A 24,322-nucleotide genomic window follows, 5' to 3' on the forward strand; every position below is an offset into this window, starting at 1 on the left:
CATTGTTTTTTCATACTCACGTTGTACAACTCAATGAGTATTTTTTCAATTATAGTTGGCATACAATAATATACCAGTTTCATGTGTACATCATAGTGATCAGAGATCCACGTAACTCACAAAGTGATTACCCCCACTGAAACTAATACTCCTCTTCCCCCTTACATATTTATTACAACATTATTAACCATATTCTCCATGCTACACTCTACATCTCCAAGTCTACTTTGTACCTATTCATTTCCAAAGCCATACTGAGAAAAAAGAACAAGGCTGGAGGAATCACTTTGCCCAACTTCAAAGCGACAGTAATCACAAAGCGACAGTAATCAAAACAGCATGGTATTGGCAGAAAAAGAGACATATGGACAAGTGGAACAGAATCGAGAGTCCAGAAGTAAACACATATCTATATGGGCAAATAATTTTCAACAAAAGAGCCAAAAACATACAGTGGAGAAAGTCTTTAATAAATGGTGCTGGAAAAACTGGAAAGCCACCTGCAAAAGAATGAAATTAGAATGTTGTGTATCGCCACACACCAAAATTAACTCAAAATGGATTAAGGGCCTGAATATAAGACCTGAAACAATAAAATGCACAGAAGAAAACATAGGAACTAAACTCAAGGACCTTGGACTTAAAGAGAATCTTATGAATTTCACCTCAGAGTCAAGGGAAGTAAAAACAAAAATAAACAAATGGGACTGCATCAAACTAAAAAGCTTCTTCATAGCAAAAGAAACTGTCAACAAGGTAAATAGACAAGCATCTAAATGAGTAAATGTGTTTGCAAGCAACGCCTCTGATAAGAACCTAAAATCCAAAATATACCAAGAAACTTATACAACTCAATAACAACAAAAAAAAATGATCCAATCAAAAAATGGGCAGAGGTCCTGAACAGACACTTCTCCCAAGAAGATATGCAAACGGCCAACAAACATATGAATAGATGCTCATCATCGGTAGCTATTAGAGAAATGCAAATCACAACCACGATACCATCTCACACCTGTTAGAATAGCTAGAAATGTTGCAGAACGAAACCAGACTGGCGAAAAACCAAGCACTACTCAGAGAGTTTGAGAACTCAGGTTTATTATGCTGGCGGTCCCAGAAGAGCTGGCACTCTGAAGATCTAGGGCCCAAGCTCAGGGATAACCCTAGTTTTATAGGGTTAAACAAGCAAAAGCAATACATCTGTTCTTAACAAGCAAAGGCAAAACATCTGTTATCTAGACAGAACAAGCAAAAGGGAGGGTGAGTCTTCAGCTGATCTCAAGATCACTCTGCCCTTCAGCCTATGCAGCAAGCATGTCTACAGAAGAACAAAAAGCTGATTACAAGGTTAGCCATTTGCAGCAAGCATGTCTACAGAAGCAGAACAAAAAGCTGATTACAAGGTTAGCCATTCCTCTTCATAATCAACAGGACAAGTAATAACAAGTATTGGAGAGGATGCAGAGAAGGAACCCTGATATACTACTTGTGGGACTGCAAATTGGTACAGCCACTATGAGAAACAGTATGGAAGTTCCTCAAAAAACTAAGAATTAATCTACCATATGATCCAGCAATTTCTCTACTGAGTAGTTACCCCAACGACTTAAAAACATATATCTAAAAAGATATTTGCATATTGATGTTCATAGCAGCATTATTCACAGTGGCCAGGACATAGAAGTAGCCAAAGTGTCCTACAACAGATAACTGGATAAAGAAGCTGTGGTACATGTATATAGAATGGAATGCTACTCAGTCATAAGAAGAGATGAAATACTGCAATTTGCAACAACATGGATGGACCTCAAGATAATCATGCTAAACTGAAATAAAACATACAGAAAAGATTGAAAACCACATGGTACCATTTATATGTGGGATATAAACCTAAAAGCAATAAAGGAACAGGAGAAACAGAGACTCATGGACATGGATAATAGAGTAGTGATTACCATCAGGGAGGCTGGGGGAGGGTAGAGGTAGATTGGGTAAAAGGGGTAAAATATGTGGTGACAGAAAGAAATCTACCTATGAGCTGTGAACACACAATGCAATATATATAGCTCCAAGATAGCTCAAGCCCCGCCCCCACCACGATCATTTGCCTTTTTCCATTCACTTCTAGGTGTCTGCGCATGCCTGGCCTCTCACCGCGCCCCACGTTAATCCTCCTGCGCTTCTCATGGCCACACTCCTGCACAGGTTTCACTTCTTCCCTGTTAATGTGCCGACCAGTTTCTGCCCAGCCCTCCCCTTGTGGATTTTCTCCTCACTGGTCCCGCCCCTGAGCCAGTTCCCCAGCCCGTTCTTCTTCGTGGTCAGGCAGCGACCCCAGGAAGCCCGCCTCTTCCCTCCCAGCGCCATGTTTTGCCAACTCGGGAACGGGGAGCCAGAAGCAGAAATTACACTGCCCAGCGTGAGTTTCCGAATTTCTAGCTTAAGCCTGCGCTTCACAACTCCTCCTTTTTCATACAGGGGCCGGTCGCCGTGGACCTTATCGTCCCCGCAGTCGGCCTATTCCTTTTTTAAATTCCAGTGTCGCCGTAAGGGCCAGGCACTTCCCTTGGCGTGTGAAATGGCTCCGGGGCTGCTCCTTGCCATCGCTTCTCCGTCTTAGGTCCACTTAGACCTGCCTTACGCCTCGGTTTCCTTGCTCAGGGGCGTTTCCTTGCTCAGGGGCGGAGAGGTCCAGGCCCGAGGTCCGATAGGTGCCCTCACAGCATTCCGTGAGGTGGTGTTGTGGCCCAGCCTCACCTCGCGATCCCTGAGGCAGCGCCGGCCATCCTGGCCCAGGAGACGCTGCGTCTTCTCCGCGGTGCTGGGATTCTGGAGACCCCACCCCTCTCCTGAGAAAGCGGCCCCGCCCTATTCTCGCGTCCCCCTCAGGAGGGGTCCTTCTGTTCCTCAGACCTCCGATTTGTAGCGCCCCTTCCTCTGACCCCACAGTTATGCGCTTAACCTGTGCCACCCACTGGTCTCTCATCCCACATTCCACCCCACGGAAAAATGTGCCCCCTGGGGAGGCAGCATCTTATTTCATCCCACTTTTTCTGTGCGGCCAAGGAGTGGGGAGGAACCGGCCCCGGAGAGGGAAATAAAGTAAGTGAGGGGAGAAGAGTGAGAACAGATGCCAATGTAGAGAATGAGTGAGGGACGTGTAAGGAGATAGTGAGAGTGAAAGTAGCAGGAGTGGGAAATAGAAGTTCAGAGGAAATTGAGATTTCCAGAGAGATGATGGTGAGCAAATGGAGGGTCCTGTAATGGAAGAAGGGGTTTTGTACTGAATCAGGAATTCCTAACTGCGCAGTAATGGTGGGTGGGTATAACTTTCAGTTCTAAAATCAACAACACACCCAAGGCCTGTGGCTTTAATGAAAGATTTTGAATGCAGTCTTATCCATTATTATGCATTCAGGTTAACACACCTTTGATGTGCCAGAAGTTATACCCCTCCAGACTTGACTACCCTGGAGAGCACATCATCTGGTTACTGTAATAATTACAGTGTGATTCTATCCCTGCCTCGCTTTCTCTCACCTTCATGTAATCTATTTTACATTCCTCTCCCCCCCCACCCCCAAAAGCATGAAAGAAAGTGCAAAATTGTTCTGGGTAGAATTTGAGAGCTCGCTCACCAGCATATATCGTTAGTATGGCTCAAATACTCTTGAAACATTAGGAGAGAGGAACAAAATGAGCCAATGGTAATAAAGAAAGAAAGAAAAAATGGCAGTAGAGGTACAGAAGGAGGGAGGGAAATTCATAGTTGTGAAGAAAGAGGGGAGTCCAATTCAGAGTATATATCCAAAGGATATGAAATCATATTTTGAAAAGTTACCTGCACTCCCATGCGCATTACTAGATTATTCACAACAGCCAAGGTTGACAAATGAATAGAGAATATAAACGTGATACACATATTTAAATACACAAATATTATTCAGCCATAAAAATGGAAGAAGGAATGAACAACATACTTGAAACTAGAGATTATGCTAAGTGAATTAAGCCAGAGTAAGACAAATATTGCAGGATCTCGACATATATGCTATCTTGAAGTCAAACTCAAAACCAGAGAGGATGATGGTTACCAGGGGCTGGGATTCCTGAAAATGAAGCAATGGTGGTCAAATGATACAAACTTTCAGTTCTAAAATCAATAACATGTGGCCACCTAACATATGGTATGGTGAGTACAGTTCTTCATACTGTATTGTATCCTTGAAATTTGCTGAGATAAGTCCTAAGTATTCTCACCACACATACATAAAAAAGTCATGTGAGTTGATGGATATCAGTTGGTTCTGATATTTTACATTATATATATATTTTAAATATTGGTATACTCCTTAAACACCCATAATTTGTATTTATCCATTATGCCTCAATAAACCTAGGAAAGAATAAGCAGGTAGAAGGTGTGCTAGTGTTGCCTGGTCTAGACAGTGCTGAATCCTGCTTCACATTACATTGCTGAGACTTTTTGGCTGTGATATTTTTTGTACCCCCTGAGTAGAAAGTGTCATTGAAATAATTGGGATGGGCACAGCCTCGATAATACTTAAAGTGCTTCAGGTGATTCTAATCTGTATCCATCATTGAGCAGTAAGGCTCTAGGTCCTCCATTTCTGGGGTCTGAGATCTGGTGTGAGGGGGCTCTGTTCTGCATCGGATTAGATCAGGGCCAGGTCTGTGACCTGAAGGAGAGTGTCAGGTCAGCCAAGGCCCCCACTGCTGTAGTGAGTTTGAAGGTATGACCAGAAGGGCGATGTGATCTGAAAAAAGGGGAAGGAAACTTCATTTGTTGGTCTCTGAGGAGCAGTTTACTGTTTCTGAATGCATCCTGTGGCAAGGGCAGCAGATACTGTCCTTTCTGTATAGTGAGGTCTTCCCTGTATGTGCGGTGGTGGCACGGGAAGGGGATATGATGATAAACAGCATATTTTCATCTTTCCAGATTGACTTGTAGAGACTTGTTGCATAAGGAAGAAGCCCAGAAGAGGAGGAAGAGGAAAGAAAAGGGTCAGCAATGGCTCTTTCTCAGGTGAAGTCATATTCTCAGTTGATTGTTGTGTCTGTCCTTCCTGGAATGCCCTTTGACTTGCTAATCTTCTATGACTCTGAATTGTCCTGCCTAATGTTTGTTCATACTCAACCTGGGCCTTACTCAGTCCGTCTCTTCTCTAGCTAGATTTCATTTTACCATGATCCAGTAACATGGTACTTGTGAAGAAGCTCCACTGGGCATTGTCCTGGGCAGGGGTTTACAGCATTAGATTTGAGACAGGGTGTGGGCTTCATGGTGTCAATGCCATTGGGCAATGGGGATTGTTCAGCAGCCACATTTGGATGCACTGTCACCTCTCTCAACCAGGATAAAAGGATGCATGTAGACATATTGATAGTCACAAATACCTCAGTTCTGGAAAAGGGACCAATAGGCAAAAACCTTTTTGACTGCTTCTATGATGCATTTGAAGCTAAAGGAGTGAGTCACTCACTGACTTCAAAATCTTCATGATTGGGAATAGAGTAGAAAGTTCACAGACAGACTTCGGTGACAGAGGGTGTTTTATTCCATTATCCGTTTTAAAAGAGGAAATCATCCGTAATATCAATTGGAGAGTCTTCAGATCGTTTTTCTCACATTTCTTGGAGGTTGCATTTTCACCCTATGGATCGTATCCTTTGACACACAGAAGTTTCTTTTTGATACAGATAAGGTTCCAGCTTCATTCTTTATCATGTAGATATCCAGTTTTTCTTGCACAATTTAGTGAATGTACTTTTCTTCATTGTATGGTCTTAGCGTCATTGTTGAAAATCAGTTGGCATATATGCAGGGGTTTATTTCAGGGCATTCTCTTTTGTTTTATTGGCTCATGTATCTAGATTAATGCCGGTATCCCACCGACCTGATTACACTTTGTAATATGTTTTTTAGTCTCAAAAAGTGAGGCCTCTGACTTTTTTTATTTTCAGAGTGTTTCGATGGTTTTCAGTCCCTTTTTCTTTATTCCATGTGAATTCTAGTGCTTTTGGTTTTTGTTTTTTGATAGTGGTCCCATCGAATCTGTAGAGCACTTTGGGTAGCATGGACATTTGAACAATATTAAGTCCTGCAGTCCATGAGTAAGGAATATCTTTCTGTTTATCTGTACCTCCTTTGATTCCTTTTAGCAATGTTTTATAATTTCCAGTGTATAAGTCTTTCACTTTCTTGGCTATATTTATTCCTATGTATTTTATCCTCTCTGATGCTGTGATTAATTGGATTGTTTTCTTAAGTTTCTGTTAGGATTGTTCATTAGAACTTTCCTTAAATAATTTCTTAGTTGTAACATTTTTTGCATGTGTGTAATCTCTGGTGTTCTACATGTAAGCTCGTTTCATGTGCAAAAAAGAATTTTCCTTCTTTTCAATTTGGATGACTTTTATTTTTCTTGTTTAATTGCTCTGTCTAGGACCTAGTACTTTGTTGAATAGTAATGCTGAGAGTATGCATCCTTGCCTTTTTCCTCATCTTAGAGCTAAAGCTTTCATACACATACCATTGTGTATTCATTCTCTTAATGTAGGTTAGTTGATTCCTGTTACTTTTTACAATTGTAAGTTGTACTAAACATGGTTATTCTTTTTATTTTATTATTTTTTTATTCTTTTTAGTTTATTCTTTCTTTTTTTTGAGGTGTAAAAGTAGATTTCTGATTTGAGATTGTTCTTTTTTAATGTAAATACCGCTTAGCACCTCTTAGTGCTGCTATCACTGCATCCTGTTGATTTTTGTCTGTTGTATTTTCACTGTTGTTTTCATCCAGATTTTAAAAATTTCTCTTGTGATTTCTTTGAGCTACTGGTTGTTTAAGAATGACTTGTTTATTTTCCACATTTTGTGGATTTTTATGTTTTTTTCTTGCTATTTGTTTTTAATGTCATTTCCTTGTGGTTAGAGAGGATACCTTTTAGGATTGCAATTTGTAAACAATTTTTCATATTTGTGTTGAGGCTAACATGTGGTCGGTCATGGAGAATGTTTTATGTGCGCTTGAGAACAGTGTGTTTTCTGCTGGTGTTGGAGACTTCTGTATATGTTTGTTAAACTCCATCATTCTATAGGATTATCAAGTGTTCTGTTTCCTTATGGATGTTGTGTTTGGTTGGTGTATCCATGACTAAAACTGAAATAGTGAGGTCTCATACGATTACTGTGCTGGTGCCTATTGTTACCTGCATTTCTGTTCACAGTTACCTCATATATTTGGGAGTTCTAATGTTATATGCATCTATATTTATAATTGTTATAACTTCTTGGTAAATGGACCCTTTTACCATTATAATGTCCTTTTCATCTTTTCAGTTTTTGTCTTTGTTTTTTCTCATACATTATATCCATTTGGCTCTCTTTAGGGTATGGTTTGCATGGAATATCTTGTTTCCTCTTCTTATTAATAACCAATCTTTATACTTTGATTTGAGAATTTTAACAGTTCTATGCTTTGACTCTGTCTCCCTCAATCTATTTTTCCCTCTTTTCTCTTCTGGTTTCTGCTGAGATAGGAGCTCTGGTCAGCCCCCTTTCTTTACTATAATTTCAATGCAAATGCATCCACTGATTTTTGCTATTCAAAATGTTTGGCAAATGTTTCTGGTTAATTACAGGTTTTTCTCCAATTTCATTTTTGTTCTGATTTCTAATTACTGAAGAAATTTTTCAAATGATCACAAATGTGAGAATTTTTGGAATCTCGATCTGTTAAATTGATGTATACCAACCTTGAATTTTCGTTTTATGGATAGAATAAACCAGTACACTATTTGGCTTTTGTTAAAGCCTACATGTCTAAATGTAAATAGATAAATTTGTGTTTATGTGTTTAAGTATTTTATAGAAACTGGAGTTAAGTAGTCTATATTTTCAGTTCTATAATTTTAACTACCTCCTTTATTATGCAATCTTGAAAAATAAGAATAATTACCCCTGACACATTTTTATTAACCCAAGGTGCTGAAATGCACATGAATAAAAACAACAATGTATAAAGTCATCCAAAAATATGTCAAGAAATAAATTTTCATTTAATTGGTTTGTTTATATGTGTGTGCATGTGCGCATGCATGTTTTTTATAAAAGTGTATGATTTTTATAAAGTCATTTCATAAGTAAGTTTTATATTTTTTTAGCAGTTGCAACAATAACTTAAACATTTGTTATGACCTTAATTTTTGTCTACGCTGTCATGTTAATGATTTAACTAGAAGTAAAGATACCTCATGTGCGTGTGTGTGCACATGCAAATGTAATGACCTTATTTGTGGCTCAATGTCGTTAACCTGGAACTTGTTTTCGTTTTCTCAGAGAACACTTTGTCAGAGCACTTATGAGGTCTGTCTGTCACATAACTGTTTGATTTTTTTTTTTTTTTTTTTAGGTTCAGTCTAAATCCCAGCACCAAGTTCATGTGTTTGCTAGATCAGATCTTAGATTTTGACCTGAATTGAGTTTTGTAGATTTTCTCACACGTTTTCTCCGCTGTATGATGGGAACAGGTTTGACTGTAGTGAGCTATTATGTTGATAAGAAGTTAAAATATGTAAAGCATAATGCATATAGGACGTGTTCAGAAATGTTTAGTCATGGCTGTTGTTATCACAATTTAAGACTCTGAATTTTTTTAAAAGATGCTGTGGACTTTGTCATCTCTTAAGACACTGCTTATGCTCTAGCTCATGCAGTCAGTGAATGTCACTCAATGTGTAGAAGATAACATCGAAGCCTTCTTTGTAGACAGCCCGGTGAGAATTTTAATTGTAATTTAATGTATTGTCCACAAAAATGAGAAGCCCTCCCTGATTTACGGGCTGTCATAGCCTTTTATGGGAAAGTAATAGAAAACACCATTGCGGACACATAACGTGCTCAAAAATATCTGAAGCGGATCTGACAGAACCCTCCACCTGAATTGATTTTATATCTGTCTCCTCTTCTCATTCTGAATGAAGGTAAGAACTGTCACCATTTCCCCTTGCTAAAATGTGTTTTCCTTTCAGAAATGGTTGACACTCAGTGATGTATTTATAGAATTCTCTCAGGAGGAATGGGAGTGCCTAGCCCCAGCTCAGCGTGCATTGTACAAGGAGGTGATGTTGGAGAGCTACCAGAACCTGCTTTTCCTGGGTGAGGATGACTTCTCTTCAAAGTCAAGATCTGTCCTGGGAGGTCTCTTCCTTTTCCCTTGGGTGCTTCTTGGGAGACTCTGGCTGCATGACTGAGATCGAAACTCTGTTTACTGGAACATAAAGTAGCATCAGGAATTTAACCTCGCCATTTTGCAGGTGATCTGCCCACTTTGTGATACATCAGGGGTCATTCTAGAGTTTAAGTGTTTACATAAAGTCCTGAAGCAAACCTAAAATATCTGATTCGTTGTTTTCTGTTCTTACATATTGATCGAATAGCTTATGGAAGAGAGTTCGCTATCTGCATATGACTCTGGTCCCTATGCACAGAAGGAAGCAAGAAATCAATGGATTCAGGAACTGTGTTTCTCTATCTGTACTATTCTTATTCCTCACTTGAACAGAGATTGGGGATTCTGGAAAAACTACAGGTCTTCATACTTCTTTCTTCTTATATGCAGGAATTTCTCTTTCTGATCTGCATATTGTCTCCTTTTTGGAGCGAGGGAACGTGCCCTGGACTTTGGAGAGCAAGTTGAAAAGAGCACAGAAACCAAATCAATGGGAACATATTGAACGTGTAAACACAGGTACGAACTCAGGAAGAGAGGGAGAAGGCTGCTGCTTTCATAGTGTTTGCAAACTTGCACCAAGGGAGAAAGTTCTGTGAGCAAACAGAAGTTTATTTCTGGGGAACCCTTAAAGGAAAATTTTCTTCTTTCCAAGTTACCACTCTACCCTTTAATGTGTAAAAGTTATTCTTTCATTCTTAGTGGAGTTGCAGTTGTAACAGAGATGAAGGCAGAATCTTTATCATGATCCCAGCACTGTTCTGTGTCCCCTGGGACGTCTTTGGTTCCTTGACTTAAGGAGCGTAGTGCAGGCTCTCTCACATGGTCTCTGTCACCCTGGTCTCTCCTTCTGGACTGGAATTCATCAGATGCTTATTTCTCAGTCCATACAGAGCAGGGCCGAGGCCTTGCAGTCTGGCGCCCTGGACCTGTCCCAATCCTATCCCCTTTTCCTGTGGTTGGAAGGACTGCTCAGAAGAGGGGACGTGCTGTTTGTCTATCCATTTTGTCTGGCTTCCCAGGAACTGCGTGAGAACTCCTGCCCTGTCCACCTGTCCCTTTCCCTCAACTATTTCTTCTGTTCTGCTCTGCTTTTGCTACACACTTCAGAGATGTGTATCACAGGGTGTGTATCACAGGTGGGTAGGATCTTTTGTAACTTATTAGGAAATCTTTAGAGACAGTGGACAGAGAGGGCATATCTTTGATCCCCAGTCCTACACAGGGAGCGCATTTCAATCTTCCAGGCTTGTAGTTTGGTGTCTGTGGTGGCACACAGTCCCCTCACAGTCCTATAGTGTGTGACCCCATTCCTTATACTCTTCTCTCTCTCTGCACCACACTACCAGTCTGGGAATATAGACTCTTCCAGATTTCATATTCTCTTCAATTTGCATGGTTTGCCTCTGAATGTTGCTAAGGTCTGATAGTTCACTGTATTTTGCTGGTGTCATCCACCTTTAAGGGATGGACAACTCCTGGGGAGTGTGTGTCCTTAGTCACAGAAGATTCTTGACAGAGATATTTTGACTGATATGTTGCAATATTATCCTGCTATGCACAGAAGCAGTACTTGGAGCTGCTTGGCAGAGCAGTCAGCATTTCCCAGGACACCAACTTAGAAAGTGTCCTGACAGCTGGTCTATAAGTGATTTTAGTTTTGTTTCCAGTTGCAGAGTATCAGTAAGCATCTCTTCAGAACGCTGTGATCACGTGGATCATGTGCACACACGTACTAAACAGGGTAGAATTTCTCCTGGGAGAACATTGTCCAAGTTCACAGCCTCCTACCCTTGAAGCTCCTAACTAAATTGTTGTTCATACCATGGTTCTCATCCCGTGTGTGCACACTGCCTCAGCAGATAAGATTTTGAACCATCTTACTGAGGAAGCTTAGGAAGTTGAGTGGTGCCTCAGTGAAGTCTACTATCATTTGTTTTTGTTTAAGCCACTGCTCCTTTCATCTTGTAAATTCCCATGCATTGTAAATGAATTTGAGTTTTGCTTATTTAGTCATCTGTTTTATATTTTTGATGATACTCTAGCGTTTTGTATTTGCAGTGTGTGGGAAGGTGGAATTGGAGCAAGGACGTTGTTTGGTACATATGGCAGTATTTTCTTCTTTAGTGTGGTGAATATGGCCCACCAATTATTTTTTCTAAATCCTAAACTTATTCTAAAATATTTTGAAAAGATAATTATTTCTTCCACTTCTTTTCACCTGATTTTGTAACTCATTTTAAGTTACTCTTTTGTCAATTGAATTTATTACAGTTTTTAATTTGGGAATTCTCAATACATTATGTATATATTTTTTATGTCATTTTCTTAATCTCAGACATAGTATTAAGTTGGTTTGTCATAATGTATGATTCATTGGTTTTCTATAGCATGTTTTCTATTTTTTATCCATAATTTTTTTTGTAAGCTTCACTGCATTTTTACTTCCTGGTATAACTGCTCTTTTCTAATTATTACTTGCCCTGTCTGGAACCACCATGTCCATGTTGGTGTACTGAATTAATACTTAAGTATTTTATTGTATTTTATGAGTAACTCAGCTGCTTTCTTGCACTTTAATGAATTCTTCTCCACCGTCCTTTTAGCACCTATAATTTCTGCAAAATTTCTAAAGTACTGGAAATTGCATCCTTGAGTGAACACAAGACTGTTTTGTTTCCATCTTTCTATCTGAATTTATACAGTGTACCTGCACCCTGTTGTCCTCCCTCCAGGTTCTGTCCTGTTGTTCCCTGGCACTTGTTTGCTGTGTATGTTGCTGTCCATCTGTCTGCACATCAGCCTCCTCTGTGTGTCTCCATGTTACTTCCAGAAGATGTTCCTGCACGTATCTGCTCCTACTTAAAAGACTTTTGAATACTAGTCCTTTTGTGTTATAGGTCATTTCCTTCTTTTCTCCAAAAGATGCTTCTGGAGTGGAACTAATGAATTTTTGATAAGTGCCCGTTAAGTCTCATTGATTTATAATACTAATTATGTGTCTACTAAAACATACCGTGGGAGCACCCCTGACCTCATGTCTTTCTTTTTATTATGATACAACATAACATCATTTTATATCATTTATGCTTCACAGAATTTATCTGTACCGTATTTTGTTGTTTTTCTTCAAGTACAGAATTAATTGATTACCATGAGTATTTAAAATTACTTGTTTCGTCTATGGCCATGCCACCCTGAACAAGCCCAATCCCGTCTGATCTTGGAAGCTAAGCAGGGTCGGGCCTGATTAGTATTTGGATGGGAGACCACCAAGGAAGACCAGGTGCTGTAGGAGTAAAAAAATAAAAAATAACGGATTGTAAGCTGACAAGGTCCTTGCAATCTGAGGTCAACCAAGGGTTGCCTCACCTAAAAAAATAAATAAATAAAAATAAAATAAAATTACTTGTTTCTATTTTCATCTTTCTTCAGCCCCTGGCAAACAGCATTGTTAGTTTTCTAGTGATTTGACTATTCTGGGTACTTCCCATAAATAGCATTATATAGTATTTGTCTGTGACTGGTTAATGTCAATTAGCATAATATCCTCGGGTTATCCATGTCAGTGCAAATGACTGGATAAGTGACTATTTTTGCATGCTGAATTATATCCTGTTGTAGGTGTTTACCACTCTTTGTTTGTACAGTCATCTCTCAGTGAGCATTTGGGTTATTTCTACCTCTAGGTTATTGTAAATAATGCTTCTGTGAACATAGGTATGCAAACATTTGTTTGAAATTCTGCTTTCGAGTTTTTTGTATATGTCCCCACAAGTCGAGTTGCTGGATCACACAGTGTATCCATCTGTTCTCACTCCTATAACAGAGAACCCAAGTGGGTGGCCTATTAACAGCAGGAAAGTATTTCTCCCAGTTCTGGGAGTAGAAGTCTGAGGTCAGGCCCAGCATGGTCAGGTTGGAAGGAGGACCCTCTTCTTAGTTGCAAGTGGCCAACTTCTCCTTGTACCCTCTCAGGGCAAAAAGAGAGTGGTCTCTGGTCTCTCAAGAGGATCCACTCTCATGACCCATTTACCTCCCACAGGCTCACCATTGTCATTTGAAGGATTTCACCATCAAATTCTAGTGGGACACCCATATTGAGTCTATAGCAGATGATAATTCACTGTTTAATTTTCAAGGACCTGCCCTCATACATTTCACGGAAGCAACAGCATTTTACCTTCCCAAGAGCGGTGCAGATGCCCATTTTTTCATATCTTCGACATTTGTTATTTCCTGCTTTTTTGATAGTAGTCATAATGGGTGTGAGGTGATAGTTCATCCTGGTTGAGATGTGCATTTCCTTATGATTAGTGATACTTCATGTGTTTATACATCATCTCTAGAGAACTGTCTGTTCACATCCTTTGCTCAGTATTTAATCGAGACATGTTGGGTTGTTGTTCATGGCAAGGATAGAAGTTTATGTTACTGTGATTTATAATAAAATATATGTGGTATTTGTCCCCATTTCTGAAATGGGTGTCTCATTCATAACCAGTCCCTTTTAGTCACAACACTATATATGTGAGTGAGGTGACTTTTGAAAATAGCTGATGTCGAGAAGCCTACTTGTCAGGGGAGCCAACCATATAATTGGAAGGTTAGAACTTATACTCCAACCTTCTGAACTCTTGAGACGGGAGAAAGGCTAGAGATTGAGGCTTATCACCAATGGTCAATCATTTAATCAATCACTCGTATGTAATGAACTATAACCCAAAAGGAAGTGTTTTTGAATCTTCTAGGTTTGAACCTCTGGTGACTGGAGAGAGTGGTGTGCTGAGTGGGGCATGGAAGCTTCCGATGTTTCTCCCGTAGGTTACCCAATGCATTTCTTCATCTGGTGGTTCTTGCCTTTATCCTTTCTCAGTAATTGAATAGTGTAGTCACTAAAATGTTATTTGATGCTTATGATTTCCAAATACCATTTCCTATTCCATGGATTGGCTTTTCACTCAATTGACTGTGTCCTTAGATGCCCAGGAGTGTGTCATTTTGGTGAAGTTCATTTCACTTTGTTTACTTTGGTTTTGTGTTCTTTTGCTGTCATATCGGATAAATTATTATTGAATCCAGTATAAGATTTTTTTCTTATGTGTTCTTCTAGGACTTTTATAGTTTTTGGTCTTATGTTTTTTTTGTTATATTTTTAGTTAATTTATTTTTATGGTATAAGGAATTGTTCCAAATTTATTTATTTTATGTTTATATCTCATTTTTTCAACAACTTTGGTTGAACAGCCTGCTTTGACTTCATTGAGTGGTCTTGATAACCCTCTGGAATATCACTTGACCATATATACCTCCATTTATTTTATTTATTTGTTTTTTTAAATTTCGTTTAATCTTTATTGAAATATAAGACAATTAGTTGCTTGTATTTACATTGTACAATTCAATGAGTATTTTTTCAATTATAGTTGGCATACAATAATATACCAGTTTCATGTGTACAGCATAGTGATCAGAGATCCACATAACTCACAAAGGGATCACCCCACTGAAACTAATACCTCTCTTCCCCCTTACATATTTATTACATTATTAGCCATCTTCCCCATGCTACACTCTACATCTCCATGTCTATTCTGCAATTACCCCTTTGTTATTCTTAACCCCTTCGTGGGGCTTTTTTGCTACTCCCCCAACCCCCTCCCATGTAGTAGCCCTCAAAATATTCTCTGTATTTATGAGTTTATTTACTTTTATTGTTGTTATTATTTTGTTCTTTAGATTCCACCTTTACATGAAATCATGCAATATTTGTCTTTCTCCAACCCATTTCATTCAGTGCAATACCCTTTAGGTCCATCAAGGCAATCTTTTTCCATCCTCTTTTAGTCTGTGTGTATCTTTTAATCTGAAGTGAGTCTCTTGTAGGCAGCTCATGTAGGAGTCTTGTTTTCTTATTCATTCAGTTTCCCTATATTTTATTTGTAGCACTTAATTCTTTTCCATTTGAGGTACTTGTTGATAAATATGTAGTTATTATCATTCTCTAAAACTATTTTTCATACATTTTTTTCTTCTTAAAGAAGTACCTCCAACATTTCCTGTAATACTGGCTTGGTGTTGATGAATTCCTTTAGCTAGTTTTTGTCTGGGAAGCTCTTTATCTGTCCTTCGACTCTAAATGATAGCTTTGCTGGATAAAGTATTCTTGGTAATAGATCCTGGGTTTTCATCACATTGAATATTTTGTGCCAAGCCCTTCTGACCTGCACGGTTTCTATTGAGAAATCAGCTGCCAGTCTTATGGGTACTCCCTTGTAAGTAACTAACTGCTTTTCTCTTGCTGCTTTTAAGATTCTCTCTTTGTAGAATTTAACCTTCGGCATTTTAATTATGATGTGTCTTTGTGTAGGCCTCTTTGGATTTCTCTTTCTTGGGACTCTCTGAGCTTCCTGGGGTTGTAGGCCTATTTCCTTCACCAGGTGAGGGAAATTTTCCATCATTATTCCTTAAAATAGCTCTTTAACATCTTCCTCCACCCCCTGTACCTCTATGACATGGATATTTTTTAATTTAATAGTGTCCCATAGGCTCCTTAAATTATTATTATAGTCTTGGCTTCTTTTTTCTTGCCATTCTGATTGAGTGTCCTTGGCTTTCCTATCCTCCATATAGATCATTTGATCCTCTTTATTCACTTTGTTTATTCCATTTAATATGCTTCTCATCTCATAATGTGTTCTTCATTTATGACTGGTTCCCTTTTATAATTTCCATTTCCATTTTATGTTTTTTATCTCTTTGTTGAAGTTCTCACTGAATTCATCTACACTTCCCATAAGTTCATTGAGCATCTTCGTAACCAGTGTTTCGAACTCTGCATCTGTTAGATTGCTTGACTCCATTTTTTCTGGATCTCTGTTCTGTTCTCTCCTATGGTTTCTGCTTCTTTGCTTTCCCATTTTGGCTACCTTTCAGTGTCTGTTTCTATGTATTAAGCAAAGCTATTAAGTCTCCCGGTCTTATTAGTGAGGCTTTGTGTAGTAGGTGTCCAGCGGCACAGTCCTGAGAGGGGTTTAGCTGCAGGCCAAATTTAACCCCAGCCTGTGCCTCTCCAGGGCCACCTGTTAAGATTCAGCAAGCAATCCGCAGATGCTGTGCTTATAGTTGCCTCAAAAGGCCACACCAGAAACTGAGGTCATCTGCCACCAGTGGGAGACTTCACGCTGCTCAGCAAGGGGTACCTAACTAAGGGAGGACACACCTGGATGTGGCTTGGGTGGGGCCACAAGTTGGTGGAGGCAGAGTTTTAGGGAATCCTGGGCTGAGTGACCTCTATTATCCAGTTTGATGTCTCAGCTCTGGTGGCGTTGAGTGGGCACATGGGAGCAGGGAGGGCTCAACAGAGGAACAATGGATACTGCAGCACTTCTGGACAGAGTGAGTCTCGCCTAAGCCCTCACTCCAACAACTCAGTGTCCCCCTCTAAGTCCCTGGTGTCCCCTGCGCAACTGAACCTGCACTGGTGCTCAGAGCTAACAGATCCGTCACCGGGAAAGTTCACTCGTGGACTCAGCCCCTTTAAGAGGCATCTGCAGCTGCTGGCTGCCGCTGCTGTGGCCTCTGTCCCACTCAGCTGCTATAGACCAGGCAGCCTTGCGTCCTTGCCCATCCCACCTTTTGCCGTTGCAGGGTGATTTCTTAGATTTCGCCCTAGTTGTATGGCTTGTTCATCCAGATCCCAGGAGATTTTTCTTGCTGTTTGCTCCTCATTTCTGTCACAACTTTGATTTGGTTGGCAGAGGGATGACAGAGCCTCTATCATTTATGCCATATCCTCTACCCCCTTTATTTTGGATGCCTTTATTTTATTCTGCTGTTTTCTGTCTTTATTCCAGTACCACATGTTTCGATTAGTTTAACTTTGAAATATATTTTGAAATATGTATCTTTGAGTCTTTGACTTTTATTTTTCCAAATTAGGTTTTTCATGTAGAGACAAGATTCTGTATGAACTTTAGGATGGATTTCTATATCTCTTTAAAAAGTGAATTTGTAAGTTTTTAAAGATATTACATTGAACCTATTGATCACTTTGGCTGTTATGGACACATTGACAGTATTGTCTTCCAGTCCATAAACATGGAATGTCTTTAATTTTTGTGACTTTTTAAAATTTTCTAGCATTGTTTTTTGTTGACAGTACACCAATTTTCTCCTCCCTGTGTTTGGTTATAATTAAGTATTTTATTATTTTAATATTTTTACTTTATTTATCTTGTATTTTACTTATTTCATTTTTATTTTATGGTATCGTATTAGAATTGTTACAGAATTTTCATTTTGATTATTCTTTGTTAATATATAGAATTGATTTTTTGCATCTCGATTTCATATCTTGCAACTTTTATTTATTTTTTGCCTATTCTGTTTAGAATTTCCAGTACTATTTTTTATTAAAACATGGAGAGGTGGCATACTTGTCTTGTTCCTGATGTTAAAAGGCTTTTAGTCTTTCACCATTGAGTACGATGTTAGTGCTAGGCTTGTCATATGGGTCCTCTTTTATTTTGAGGGAGCTGATTTTTTTATTCCTAGTTCATTGTGTATTTTTTATCATGAAAGGCTAATGTTTCTCAAATGTTTTGCTGCATCAGTTGAGGTGATCATTTATTCATTCTTATTCTGTACAGTGTTACATTCATCAGTATTCATCAGAGCTATTAGTGTTCCTGTACTGTTTTTGTCTCACTTGGCTATTAGTGTTATTCTGGCCTCCTGCAATGAGTTTGGAAGGGTTCCCTCCTTTTCAGTTTTTTTGTGAAGGGTTTTGGGAACATTGGTGTTCATTATTTTTAAAATGTTGGATAGAATTTTGCAGTAAAGTTTTATGTGCTTGCTTTGTTGAATGACTTCTGATTCGTCATTTAATCTTTTTACAAGCTATAGGTGTGTTCAGATTTTTTAATTCTTCAAGAGTCACCCTTGGTAGATGATTACTCAGAAACCATATTTAGAATGGATGGCTGTGCAACCCTATCATAGTGACACAGCTCAGCTGTTGTATGTCCCAAGAAGTATTTGTTTCTAAGCTCATGGTATTTGTTGTAAGCCTTTGTAATCTACTGCCTGGGTGGGCAGTCATGGTTCAGAACATGAGTCTGTAGGTCCAGGTTCTAATCCTGTTTCTCTCACTTTCTACGTAAATGAGGTTTATGTACATTAACCCTGTGAGTCTACTTTCGTTAATTGAAAATATATAGGTAATTTCTCACAAGGCTTTTTAAAGCACATTAGTGCTCTTAGACAACTTAAGATATTGCGTGTTTTATACCGAGGACTCAAAAGTTACTTTTATTTAATGAGATATATCAACTTTGTTACATCTTTATTGTGAGATACCCTTTTGCATGTATCATATTGTATGTTTTTATTTTGTAATATGTTCCCGCACCTTAATCAATTTTTGAAGCACAGACTATATTACATATACTGTGGGGGCAGTGTACTGGATGAGTAAATGGCCCTGCGTACATAGGGAATTATTCTATGGATTGGCTGTTATATAGCAGTCATAAAATTCTAATGGTGAGTTTTGGCTTTTTTCTAATACTCTTCTTTATAATGTTTTATATTTTCCTGACCTGATATTTTGGAAGTCAGTGCTTCCCGTGTCATTTTTAGTTCTCATATTTTTTTCTGGAAGTTCTTTCTTCATTCTTAAGGGGGAATATTTAGAATTTGTCAATTAACTTACTATAATATGGTTACCTGTTATTCACTGCTGGTTTTCCCCTGGATTTCTTGATTTTCCTTTGTTTACCTTTAGTTTGATATACAGACGATGGTCTTTGAGCATGTATTATGCAATATAATTGACATACACCATTTGTTGATGTTCTAAAATGCCTTTTTGTAAGGGATACAGATAGTTTTATAACAGACATTTTAAAAAAACTTATTTTTAAAAAAATGTTTTGTTGATGTTTTAATTTTCTTAGGGGCATATTTGTGGTACAATTTTAGACTGCCTGTGTATATAAATTATTCTTTACATAATGTTGTTTGGGGATATTTATCATTACATATATTGTCTATCACTTAGCATTTACTAATGTCCCATATGTATGTAAAAATATGTATGATATATTTTTCCTCAGTTATGAGATAGCGGTACAGTTACAGTTGTTACGTGTTTTGGATTCATGGTTGAAAAATAACCCTTTCCTTGAAAGCTAACACAAGTTTGCATGACGTGAGTGTTTTTGTTATAAGGTGTTTGAAACTAGGCTTCCCTGATATTAATTTGAATTGTATATGACCACTATTTTTTTTTTTTTTTTTGGTCAAAAATCCTGTTTCTCTATTATTTTAGAAGTTTACAAGTCATGTTTGGGAAGTTTCATAAATGTGTTTAGTATAACTTTACTTTTGGTGTAATGTTAGTTTTCAGTGTGAAACATTTACTTAAAAACTAATTAATAGGATAACTGTGATTTCTTTACATTTTTGTAGATATCTATCCTTCATATGTGATCAAGAAATTAAAACCAACAGAAACCAGTAATGCAGGAGGAGTTCTCCAAACAATGATGTTTGGAACACATGAAAGCCACGTAATCAAAGATTTTTACTTCAGGGAAATCCAGGAACATACGCATGACTCTGTGTATCAGCAGAGAGTTGTTGAAAGAAATTACAAGGGAATGCCAATAACTCATAAAAAACTTCTCACTGATAGAAGAGGTGAACATGGTAGAGAGCATGCCAGAAACGAGCCTATTGAAAACCGGCTTGGTGTAAGGTTTCACTCACATCGGGCCAATATGGAGATATTTCAGACTGAAGAGAACATTGATGAATGTAATCCAGCCAAGAAGTCTTTCAACAATACCTCCTCTGTTTCTCTACCTCAGAAAGTTTTTCCTAGTGTCCAAGCCAATGTTTGTACTATATATGAGAGTGATCCTAGGCATCCTTCAATGCTGACAAAAGATCTGAAAGCATCCAGGAAAAATTTTTACAAATGTCATGAGTGTGGCACAGAGTTTAGTGTACATTCATGCTTAACTAGCCATAAGTTTATACGTACTGGAGAGAAACCTTACAAATGTAATGAGTGTGGCAAAGCCTTTAGGGTGCGTTCAAGCCTCACTTACCATCAGTCAGTCCATCCTGGAAAGAGACCTTACAAATGTAGTAAGTGTGGCAAAGCCTTTACTGTGCATAGAATCCTAAGTTACCATCAAGTAATTCATAGTGGAGAGAAATCTTACAAATGTAATGAGTGTGGCAAGGTTTTCAGTAACAAATCAAATCATGCTCGTCATCGAAGCATTCATACTAGTGAAAGGCCTTACAAGTGTAATCAGTGTGGCAAACTCTTTAGTCAGAAATCATACCTAGCAAATCATCAGAGAATCCATACTGGAGAGAAACCTTACCAATGTAATGAGTGTGGCAAGGTTTTCCGTAACAAATCATATCTTGCAAGTCATCAGAGAATTCATACTGGAGAGAAACCTTACCAATGTAATGAGTGTGGCAAGGTTTTCAGTAATAAATCAAACCTTGCAATTCATCAGAGAATCCATACTGGAGAGAAACCTTATAAATGTAGTGAGTGTGGCAAGGTTTTCAGTCAAAGATCACATCATGCATGGCATCAAATTGTTCATACTGGCGAAAGACCTTACAAATGTAGTGAGTGTGGCAAGGTCTTTAGTCAGAAATCAAGCCTTTCAAGGCATCAGAGAATCCATACTGGTGAGAAACCTCACAAATGTAATGAGTGTGGCAAGGTTTTTCATAACAAGTCATACCTTGCAAGTCATCAGAGAATCCATACTGGAGAGAAACCTTACAAATGTAATGAGTGTGGCAAGGTCTTTAGTCAGAAATCAAGCCTTTCGAGACATCAGAGAATCCATACTGGAGAAAAACCTCACAAATGTAATGAGTGTGGCAAGGTTTTTCGTAACAAATCATACCTTGCAAGTCATCAGAGAATCCATATTGGAGAGAAACCTACAAATGTAGTGAGTGTAGCAACATCTTTAGTCATACTTTACACTATGCAAGACATCTGAGAATACATATTGGAGAGAAACCTTAATGTATTGAGTGGCAAAACCTCTAGTGTGAGTTCAACCTGAATTTACCATCAGATACTTTATACTTGTGAGAGTTCTTAGAAATGAACTGGATGTGGCAAGGCTTTTAGGTATTACTTTAAACTTAAGATTCACCAAATAGTTCATACATGCAAATGCCATGAATATGGCAAAATTTTACATTAGAGCCCACTCTTTACAAGCTATAAGAATATATATCTTTGTTAAAAAGCAAACAAGTTAATGTGTGGCAGTCTTTTTACTCAAGGATCAATAGTTGGAAAAAGTTGGAGTGATTCATTACAATTGCAATGTGTGTGGCAAAGCCATTAGAGTAAGTGTTATACAAGAACAGAGACTCCACAATGAAGAACAATCATGTAAATGTACAGGATAGAGCCCTTATTCAGACCTCACAATTGACTAGACATCAGAATTTACGTTTGAGAAAACACATAATGTGCGTGTTAATGCTTTTCCTCAAAGACCAAAACTGGAACATTATAAGATTTTGGAGACTAACCTTACAAATGTAGTTAATGTCATAAGGCTTTTCATCAGATGTTTACATCTTCAAATATTAATGACAATTCATGCAGGACAAAAACTATACTAATATACTGAACATGGAAATGCTTCTAACCAACACGATCCTCAGGATTCATGCAATAAGTCACACCAAAGTACTGAATGTAGTAAAAATTTTAACCAGTTCTCACAACTGACACAGTCAAGGATCCATAGTAGCAATCACTTAGTCTCCAGTTTTCTGAGATTAGCCTGAGACATTACATAGAAACATTACAAATCATATTATGTTGAAACTGAAAAGATGATGTATAACATAGGAACAAACAAGTCATTATCTTTAGAGTTTATAATACAGATTTAGTTATTCTGTTTACCTTAAACACTACATGACTATGAGTTCTAAGTCTGTTGAACTTACGTCTTCTAGGCCTTTCATACTTACCTCTGGGAAGCACTCAGTACAGTGAAAGGGCCTACTTCTTTAGGCACGGTTCATTCATATCCAAGTCTTATGGAAAAACAAAGGCACTGATTATAAAATTTATTGTATGACTTAACATTAGGGAAGGCGGAGCATAATGTAAAGCTATGCTCTGAGTCTTCATAGCAACTCTGCTCAGTGTGCATGCCTCTGGACAGGCCAGCCTTTCATAGGAAAGAAGGCTCCACCAACTGACGATGAAACAGCCTGATCGTCCAGAAAATGAAGGGCCTGGGCTTATCATGGGAGGAAAGTGATAGGTGACTAGGGGGCGATAAGTGGTAGAAGTCATGCAGTAGAAATGGTAACTTCCTACATTGAATGGTAGTAAGTATTGTATATCAAAAATTAATGGAAAAGTTAGCTTATTCTTGGAAATTGTAGAGCGAGCAGGTACATTAGAGGGGAACTGAATCAAAAGAACCAGAATAGTATGTGTGTGTATGGTTAACACTGAAGTGCTTGCATTACCTTTTGCCAGTTTTATTGGGACTGTATCTTCAAGCTCATGTTTTAATGAATAAAACTTAGTCACTTTCTCATATTGTCGAGTGAATCATGTTCTTTTTTAACCAACACAGTTTTATCCCATCTCCGTAGAGTACTTCATAACATAAATGAACAATGCAACATTGGTCTCGAGGTCAAAAGAATCTATATATAATTTCCTTCAATGTTGGGATTAAAGAACATACAATTTAGCTGTTGTATATTCATAATTTACACCTGAAATATCCTCTTCACATTTTAACCCATGGCATTTATGAGGCTATAATCAAAATAAGGATTTGCTTTGAATAAATCTGAAGTGAATGAAATTGTTTACTTTAAATGTAATCAGATTTAAGTTAAAATTTCAGCCATGTGAATAAATATGTAGTGTGCCATGTGTTGATAGAGGACTTTGGATATAAATTTTCTGACAATTATAGTGAAATCTTTTAATTATTCCACATTATATAGCACCATCATATAGATAGGTGTTTTTAAATTTTTTAATTTTGTTTTTTTAATATCGTAAAATGTAATATACGATTGTTGCAAAAAGTGAAACAGGAAGTTATCAAAATTTTCATTGTGGTTCTATGTGGAATCAATTATTCACTTAATGATTTGTTTACTGATTCATTTTATTAAAGTACACTTGACATGCAATATTATATTAGTATCAGTTGTAGAAAATAGTGATTATTTATGTTAATGATGTCATATCTTACAAAGTGATGACCACATCGAGTTAAAAACCATCTGTTCCCCCCATCTTCCCCTTTTTCCTTTTTTTTCCACTTGGTGGACATGCGCTTACCTGACCTCACCATCTTAGGCTTCAGGCCGGTTAAGCTCTGCCCCATCCACACCCCTACGCCTGATTCATTTTTTTCTTTCTAGTGAACTTGCTGGCAAAGTCTCCCATGCCTCATGGGCTGACTTTTAACAGATTGTTGGGAGGTAGTTGGCCTGCTAGTAGGAAACTCTGACATAGAGGCAGGTTGTCTACAATGGTTTAGACTTAGGTTCCCTACAAACGTACATTGTGTGGTGGGCAAGGGGGCTGCCCCCTTTTTTGGCTGTGTCCTACTTTCCCAGACAAGGTGCTTTCTGTACTGGACCCTGGTCCTGAAGTGTGGCAGAAAACTTCATTGCTAATCCTGGTCTCATAATGGGAAAGGAAATTTATGTTAGGCTGACTATTTATTCCTGTCACTGTGCAGTTAGCATTGGAGACAGACACCTGTGGGAAGAGTCAGGACAGAGTAGGCATCTCTAGTATCTAGTAAAAAATCAGTTTTTCCTTTTTGCCATGTCGAGGGTGACTGAGGTTCTACCGTTGTGATCCTGGCGGATTTTTTCTAGGAGTAGAGCTTGTAAGTGCTTGTTCCTCCATTGTTGGAGGAGAGAGCAACCCGTTCATGAGAGGCTTGCTATGTGGGGAGAGGTCTTATGAGGTCCACCCCTGCCCGGCTTTCCAAGGTTGGATGGACACT

At 38.3% G+C, this 24,322-nt stretch overlaps 2 pseudogenes; both read left to right on the top strand.

The window, feature by feature from the left end:
- The first annotated feature begins 2,129 nt into the window (after positions 1–2,129).
- On the top strand, positions 2,130–22,881 carry LOC105308664 (annotated as a pseudogene).
- Positions 12,434–12,552, top strand: LOC111733668 (annotated as a pseudogene).
- Positions 22,882–24,322: the final 1,441 nt, after the last annotated feature.

The sequence above is a fragment of the Pteropus vampyrus genome, unplaced genomic scaffold (assembly GCF_000151845.1).
Source record: "Pteropus vampyrus isolate Shadow unplaced genomic scaffold, Pvam_2.0 Scaffold609, whole genome shotgun sequence".
Classification (NCBI taxonomy): Eukaryota; Metazoa; Chordata; class Mammalia; order Chiroptera; family Pteropodidae; genus Pteropus; species Pteropus vampyrus.